This window comes from Silene latifolia, chromosome 11 (genome assembly GCF_048544455.1).
Source record: "Silene latifolia isolate original U9 population chromosome 11, ASM4854445v1, whole genome shotgun sequence".
Classification (NCBI taxonomy): domain Eukaryota; kingdom Viridiplantae; phylum Streptophyta; class Magnoliopsida; order Caryophyllales; family Caryophyllaceae; genus Silene; species Silene latifolia.
The window spans coordinates 106639526-106649043 of record NC_133536.1 but is presented as its reverse complement, the minus strand read 5'-3'; positions in this window follow the sequence as shown (position 1 = coordinate 106649043).

Below are 9518 nucleotides of genomic sequence, written 5' to 3'. Positions count from 1 at the left end.
ATATATATATATATAGAGAGAGAGAGAGAGAGAGAGAGAGAGAGAGAGATTGAATCATGTGAGACACCCTTCTTAGGGTGAGGCGGCTGGACACCTTCTAAACCATTAGATCTAATTATTATAGCCTCATCAGATTATGACACGTGTTTTCATACAAAACTCAACTAACTGACATTTCACCCTCAAATTCCCTCATTTCGCAATCTTTTACTTTCTCTCTCTTCAGCTCATCGTCACTCACTGTTATTTCGATCGACAATTTATCGCTCAAATTTCGATCGCCATCGCCATCGTCAATCTAATTTATTTTTCGATCTAGGCAATTTCGATTCATCCTAATTTCGATCATCCTAATTTTCTGATCTAGGTAATTTCGATTCATCCTAATTTCGATGAATTCAACCTCGATGTTGCTCAATACGGTACACAATTTCACTTATCGATTTCTTCTTTTTTTGCACTATCAACATAGTTTTTGATGTCCTATTTAATTTACATATTCTTGATTTTCCAGAAGTCGACTAGGATGATGCATTGACATTGCTGATTGATAGTTTATGCGATTAGATTTCGATTACGTTTAGTTCATTTCTTTTCTTAGATGTTCAGTTAGTTCTGTATTTATTGTTGATTTAATTTGATTCTAATTAAGTTTTTAGGTTATGACGTCTTGAAAATTACAATCGCTTGATTTTAATGATATATGTTATTCATTACAATTTGTTTACTTGGTCCTTTATGATGGGAGCGTATTCGAGGGAGCAGAGATGGAGTGAGGTGGTTAAGTTGTTTGGTTTGATGACGAATGAAGGTATTTTGCCTGATGGGTTTTTGTTTCCTAAGATTTTACAGGCTTGTCGGAATTGTGGGGATTTCGGGACTGGGACGTTGATACATTCCCTTGTGATTCGAGGTGGGATGAGGTCGTCTAGGCGGATTGATAATGCTTTATTGGCTGTGTATGCAAAGTGTGGTGAATTGAGTTTAGCTGAGAAGTTGTTTGAGGAGATAAATGAAAGGGATATTGTGAGCTGGAATGTTTTGATATCTGGATATTGTCAGAGAGGTGAGAATGGCAAAGCACATATGTTGTTTAATTTGATGAGAGACGAGGGAATTGAGCCGTGCTTGATAACTTGGAACACACTGATTGCTGGTTATAGTCAGTCTGGTGATTGTGATGTTGCCATGGAATTTATGCGAAAGATGGGTGATTCTGGAATGTCTCCTGATGTATTCACCGGACTTCATTAGTATCCGCCTTGCACAAAAGAATAGGATAGATGAAGCGTTACAGTTTTTTAGGGAGATGCTTTTCGTCAATGTTCAACCGAATGGGGTTACCATGGCTAGCGCAATCTCGACATGTGCATCAACTAAATCTCTAGAAAAGGGAAAAGAGCTTCATTCAATTTTGTTACCTACCAAGGCAAATTTTCAGCTATTTAGATAAAGGACCAACAAGAAAAGATTTCAGTTTGACACTTTGACCGAATGAGCACAAGTTATGTTACAGATGTTAGCTATCTTCACTTTTCAGCTATTTAGATAAAGGCCTTAAGGGTAAGTGTTATCCAGCCCTAACTCTGCTTAATTTGTTATTCTGGATTTTGTTTTTCGAACCACGAATAAAGTTTACGTTTTTGGCTAAAAAAGTACGTCGATCGGATTTTCAAGTCCTAAAGATTTTATCGGGTCTAAATGAAATTAGAAGTTTGTTTTTCGTTTGTGTAGATACAAAATCTGAAGATGGTCTACAGTTTACTACTAATAGAAAACCGTCGAGAATGACTGAAGAATCAATCGTTACTTATCAAAATGTGACCGAGTTAAGGAGTGCTTACACCCGGGAATCATCCCAATCATCTCCTTTGTTTACTGTGAAAGACGGTGCAAATCTATACTTGATGTAAGCTATTTTTATCAGTAATCTTCGTTTTACGTCTATTTTATGTTGAATATAAACGTAGTACAATTCTAATCAATTCTATAAATTTGATTAAAGTATGATTGAATGAGGTGCATAAGCTACTTCAGAAGACCAAATGCATGCTTGTAAATTAATCCAGTGATTTCCTGTGTTTTTTTACCTGCAGAAGTATACTGATTTCAATGAACATCGCGGTGTTTCTATTCGAGATAGCAAGCCCTATAAAGAATTCTGACAATAACCTCTGGTCACTGCCTTTGATGTATGGCGCCAAGGTTAATGATTTGATCATGCTCGGAGAATGGTGGAGACTTTTGACACCCATGTTTCTGGTACATCCTCTGTTCATTTGACAATTTCACCTCTGAAAATGTGTTTGTGAAGCGTTTACTGCAAATGGGTTATTTCGGCCAAGTATTCATCAATTGTATTCTTGTTATATGGTTGATGAAGTGATGCCTAAACTAAACTATGTGGTTTAATTTGTGAAGCATGCTGGATTTCTGCACGTCGGACTTAGTTCATATATGCCTGTTATTATGAAAGTAACAAGAATCTCACTTCAGGCAGCTGTGAGAGAGACTTTCAGAAGTTCATTCCTGATGCCCGTTCTACAATCACGGAGTCATATGGTAATGAATCTAGGGTTGTTCATCACATTGACAATCAATCGCAGGTTAGGCTTTTCATTGTTGCATATCTAAAGGCTATTAGCTTAAGGTTCCCCTTATTTAATCTTTGTTATGTACTCGTATATCTTAACGGCTATTAGCTCAAATGGGAGAGCAATGTGCAAATCTTGCACAAAGGTATGAGTTCGAATCTCATATAGCTTAGTTAATTTAAGAATTTAGTGTATTAAACTTAAATACAATAACATTGAGGATGAGTTAGCCAAATCCGTACTCATATGTGCAAAATTGAGGATGAGTAGAAGAAGCTCAAACTTAGATGTGCACAAACGGCGTGCATAAGCCAAAATGTCGTGCAGAGCCACTAAAGGAGCAAAGGATTACAATTTTGAGTCCTTTGTAAAGTCAATGTTAGAAATTATCCAAATTGGGTGCAATTGGACATGACAGAAAAGGCCAAAACCCAAAAGTCCACTAGAGAAATACCAATTAGGCTTTGAAAAAACAGTAGCAGTCAATAACCAACATGGGAGTCGAACCCACACCTTGTGCATTGCACAACGCTCTGCCATTTGAGCTAATTGGTTTTAAAATAATTAAATCATTCCACTAGTTTTCATCATGTGAGTTGTTCTCTTATCTCTGCTCCCCCTGCCATTAGAGGAATGACTGAAGAAATTGATTCTCGAGGTGTGCTCTAGTCCTTACCTTGGAACTTTCCATTTTTTGGTTAACTGCTACGCTGAAAAGAAATAGTTGTCATTTTGGTATTTTGCTCTGTACTAGTATAGTTATGTATATAGCTTCTGATCTTTTTCCACGTTCATGTTGAGGAACAAAATTAATTGCGGGTTTTTTGAATATGTGCTGCTTTAGTTCATTCCATCTTGAAAGAACGTGAAAGAAAATCATACCCCCATTTATTTTAACCACTTATGATGACCAAGTTTCACAAAATAAGGTTTGAGATTCACCAAATAAGGAAAAGAGCAAAAAACGTGATTTTAACCACTTATGATGACCAAGTTTCACAAAACAAGCTCTAAGATTCACTGAACAAGGTTTGAGATTCACAAAACAAAGTCTGAGATTCACCTAATACAGAAAAGAGCAAAATAGGTGATTTTAACCACTTATGATGATCAAGTTTCACAAAACAAGCCTTAAGATTCACTGAATAAGGTATGAGATTCACCAAATAAGGTTTGAGATTCACCAAATAAGGAAAAGAGCAAAAAACGTGATTTTAACCACTTATGATGACCAAGTTTCACAAAACAAGCTCTAAGATTCACTGAACAAGGTCTGAGATTCACAAAACAAGGTCTGATATTCACCTAATAAAGAAAAGAGCAAAATAGGTGATTTTAACCACTTATGATGATCAAGTTTCACAAAACAAGCCTTAAGATTCACTGAATAAGATATGAGATTCACAAAATAAGGTTTGAGATTCACCAAATAAGGAAAAGAGCAAAAAAACGTGATTTTAGCCACTTATGATGACCAAGTTTCACAAAACAAGCTCTAAGATTCACTAAACAAGGTCTGAGATTCACAAAACAAAGTCTAGATTCACAAAAAACAAGCTAAGCTCTAGATTCACAATATAAGCTCTAAGATTCACAAAATAAGGTCTAAGATTCACAAAATAAGAAAAAGAGTAAAATAGGTGATTTCAACCATTTTATGACCCAATTTCACAATATTGCCTTTTAGTTTCACAAAACAAGCTCTATGATTCACAAAATAAGGTATAAGATTCACAAAATAAGAAAAGAAGAAAAATAGGTGATTTTGATCATTTATAACCAAGTTTCAAAATATTGTCTTCTAGTTTCACAAAACAAGCTTTAGGATTCACAAAATAGGGCATAAGATTCACAAAATAAGAAAAGGAGGAAAATAGGTGATTTCGACCATTTATGACCAAGTTTCACAACATTGTCTTCTAACATTCACAATATAAGCTCTAAGATTCACAAAATAAGGTCTAGGATTCACAAAATAAGAAAAAGAGGAAAATAGGTGATTTCGACCATTTTATGACCCAATTTCACAATATTGCCTTTTAGTTTCACAAAACAAGCTTTAGGATTTACAAAATAAGGTATAAGATTCACAAAATAAGAAAAGGAGAAAAATAGGTGATTTCGACCATTTTATGACCCAATTTCACAATATTGCCTTTTAGTTTCACAAAACAAGCTCTAGGATTCACAAAATAAGGTATAAGATTCACAAAATAAGAAAAGGAGAAAAATAGGTGATTTTGATCATTTATAACCAAGTTTCAAAATATTGTCTTCTAGTTTCACAAAATAAGCTTTAGGATTCACAAAATAGGGCATAAGATTCACAAAATAAGAAAAGGAGGAAAATAGGTGATTTCGACCATTTATGACCAAGTTTCACAACATTGTCTTCTAACATTCACAATATAAGCTATAAGATTCACAAAATAAGGTCTAGATTCACAAAATAAGAAAAAGAGCCAACAACAAATAGTCCTCTTAGATTAAAATTTTGTGGCGAGAAATGGGTTCGACCAAACATATCCTAATACCCAGAAATAATGTCAAGTAAATACCACCATCAAACATTCATAAGGTCCAACAACATCCAAAAGTTGCAACCAGGAAATAATGATAACAGAATAAAATGATTGAATGAAAGAATAGATGCCATTGAACTACACAAACAAAAAGAGTTTGGCAAAGAGAACATTACATGTCATACTATACTACTGTGATAGATAACACAATACACCAAACGTGACTGATGTTTCCTAGGGGATCACAATTTGCAGCTGCTCTAAGTGAAAGAACATCTGCAGGTACAAAGACAACCTACCTCCACAACAGGCTTTGCAACAACTTCATAGACATGCTTCTGCGAAGAGAAATCAGTAAGCACTTCATCAAACTCATAGGTGTCAGAATCCCAATTGTTCTTCCGAAGTTTCAATCGCTTGAGCTGTAGTAGAAATGAAGGACAGATGAACAGTGATGAGTTTAATGACTTTTGTGAGTGCTTTGATTTTATCGTCTTTAAGACTCAATCAACTAACTCTTACATTCACACAATTAGGTTACCTATTCACAAAACGACTCAAATCATAAAGTAACCTTGCAAAAAACTGAAATCTAAAATCGCTGCGATATATTTTACCAAATCGAGCAGCAATTTTCACATGTTTTAATTTAGACATGAGATTTTCACAATAATTACATCAAAAACGATTTAATAAGGAGTAGGAAATCGTGTTAAGAAAATCGCTCAATTTTGATAAAAATCGAGCCTTATTTTAAGGAAATCGCTCAATTTTGATCAAATTGAACCTTATATTTAGGAAATCGCTCAATTTTGATCAAAATCGAGCCTAATATCATCTATTTATGAGTGAATTAACAGAATTATATGAATGAATATGCTCAATTTTGATCAAAATTATGAAATTACCTGGAAATTAATCGAAATCTTCTTCTTAAATTGCTGAAATAACGTTGTTGCATGCTGTTTTGATGAAATCTACGAACAATCGTTGCACTTGATTTTAGCTGATTCAAATTTTGGAGAACGAAAAATCGCTGTGATGGAAGAATTTTGTTTATTATATTTGAGAGAGAGTGTAAAGTACATATTTTGTTATTTATTTGTTTGTGGCAGATAATTTGGGACAAATTTTCAGCCCATATTAAATGAGTCGTGCTAACGATCCGCCTATTCAACGAAGGAATTTGGTGAGGCCGGCCGCCTCGCCATAATTAACGGCCTCACCGGATCAAATTTATATATATATATATATATATATATATATATATATATATATATATATATATATATATATATATATATATATATATATATATATATATATATATATATATATATATAAGTGTGGGGAGGAGATTCCATGAATTCAAAAAAAAATACGAAAAACATGTCTCTTATTTTCAAAAAAAATCATAAAACCCAAAAATACGTTCCTCTATTTCAAAAATTGCCTCCTATCCACACTTCCTCCGTCACCGGATAGTGTATATAATAAGTGTGGGGAGGAGGCCAAAAAAACACAAAAATATGTTATTTGATTTTAATAAAAAAAAAAAAAAAAAAAAAAAAAAAAAAAAAAAAAAAATGTTTTTCATTTTCGAAAAAATTGCAAAAATCAAAAATATGTTTTCTTCTTTTTCCCAATCACTCCTTATACTTTGTTCCATCGAGGACGATGTAAATCTTAACTGTGGAGAGGGAAATATCTACTTTGTATATATTTGTAAATAAGTTTGTAAATTTGATAAAATATCAAAAATGACTAAAAATTGAAAAATTCCAAAAATCCAAAAATATTGCATTGTATATACATTTGTTTAGCTAACAAAGTGGCATACGTACATTGATTGTCCAAGGCAAAAAGGAGACTAGAAGACCGCTTGGTATAGACGTTCTTATCTCTTTCTCCTTTTATGTTCTCTCTCTTTTTATATTGTCGCATAATATGGAAGAGGATGGGACTTTTGTGTCGTGGATGTTCCTTTGGGGATCTTTGGATGATTGATGTTGAAGTGTTGCTAGGATTAGCCAACTTGTTGCACGTTTAAATTCATGTTTGTTTAGTTTCTGCATGCATTTGTCAAGTGTATATATGTAACACCCCCTCATACCAAGGTGCCTTACCAGGACCACCCTACCATGAAAGCGTGTTACCATCTCGGTTACCCGAGGTTAGTACATATCAAAAGCGTCTGAACTGAGCACATTTATTAAATGCCATAAAGGTTAAAGTTTACATCAAACCAAAATCCAAAACTAAATCAACAATACAACTCCAATGTCTGACAACTAATGAAATCAAAACTAAGACTCGGACGGTGATGCTATGACCGGTGATGACAACGCTCCCATGACTGCCCCAAGCTCACCACTAGCAATACCTGTCAAGCCTGCTCACCATCCCCGAATGGATCACCGCAGATTCCACAAACAACAACGGGGTCAGTATTACTCAATCAATATAAGACAAACAAATAAGGTAACCAACTGATCATCCTCCAACCCCAATCTCCCGATCTCACACAGTAACCGACTACACACCAAAGTGTGTAACCCTGCCAGATTACCCATCGCAACAGGTAATCCTCGCCGCCAGTGGGTGACCGCAGCCGCTCCCACCTAGTCCAGCTCATCAACGAGCGACTAACAATCCCTGTCCCTTAATGTGAACATCCCCTCCTGTGGCGGGTTCCACGGAGGGCGAACTAGGGTGTGAAGCCACTCCCGCAAGTGACTCCACCACAATAACAATCACACAACATCACAACCGTCTCAACATCTCCACACCGACACCGTCACCACAGCACTCATACTCCGATGATCAGCAGATAACAATATTTACAAAACAACCATGTCTTAACACTGAACAGTAAACTGAGTAGGGAAACCCTACCTTAGCAATAAACAGTAGAATAAAACTCGGACAATCAGAAAGGCTCCTCTACGAAGTTTTCTCCTATACAATAATCACATAACACAATTACACATTGCACAATCCCCCATATTCCCAATTCCATATATGTATACAGTAACCCCAAAGAATACAAATAACATAGAAATAGAACTTACCAACAGTAGAATGAGGAATTATACGCAAGAACCACGAAGATTACACACACAACGATGCTATGGGATGATTAGGAAGTGATTAGGAAGTGATTAGGGTAATCGTAAAATGATGAAGTTTGAAATAATGTTTTAGAAACTGACGCGGGATATAAAAATAACCCTAAACATTCCCTAATCAAACCGTCAAAATACACTTCGCCAGACCGGATACTCGGTCGAGTAAAGTGGATACTCGGCCGAGTATCCTCTACTCGGTCGAGTATCCACTATACTCGGCCGAGTATTCCTCGGCAGAACCGAAACAAACCATACCAACAGCACTACTCGGTCGAGTAGGCTCTACTCGGTCGAGTAGTCACTTAAGAAAATCCGTAGTATTACAGTCTTTCCCCCTTAAAAAGAACTTCGTCCCGAAGTTCACACTCCACCCTAAAACAAGACACTACACAACGCAAAAGACTACACTAACAAGCATTTATCAACGCCAAAGAACCACACAAGACACCACAAAACTCACTAACCCGACTCAAAAATAAGACAAAACACAACCGCGACCATCTCCTACCCCCCTAACAAAACAACGGTTACGTCCACGTAACCAAACATACCTGATCAAAAAGACTAGGAAAACGTTCTCGCATGGCTTCCTCGGGTTCCCATGTGGCCTCTTCTACATTATGATTAGACCAAAGGACCTTGAGTAAGACCGTCTCACCATTTCTTGTCTTACGAACCTTGCGATCAAGAATCTCTTTAGGAATCTCGGCGTAGGACAAGGATTCATCAAGCTCGATGTTCTCCATCTCAAGGATATGCGACGGATCACTCACATATTTCCGAAGCTGAGAAACATGGAAAACATTGTGAACTCTATCCAAAGCTGGTGGCAAAGCTAATCTGTAGGCTACCTCTCCAATACGGTCCAAAATCTCATAAGGACCTATGAACTTTTGGCTTAGCTTACCTCTCTTCCCAAATCTCATCACACCTCGCATAGGTGACACTTTCAAAAGGACCTTGTCACCTACTGCAAACTCAATGTCCCTGCGGTAAAAATCGGCATAGCTCTTCTGACGATCTTGAGCTGCTCTCATCTTTTGCCGAATTAACTGGACTTGCTCAACCATATCCTGTACCAGCTGTGGCCCTAAAACCACTGTCTCAGAACTATCATCCCAACAAACTGGACTTCGGCACTTCCGGCCATACAAAGCCTCAAAAGGTGCCATCCCGATGCTCGTATGATAACTGTTGTTGTATGAAAACTCGATCAGATCAAGCCTGTCTTCCCAGCTGCCCCCAAACTGAAGGAAATGTAGATCTATTACTAA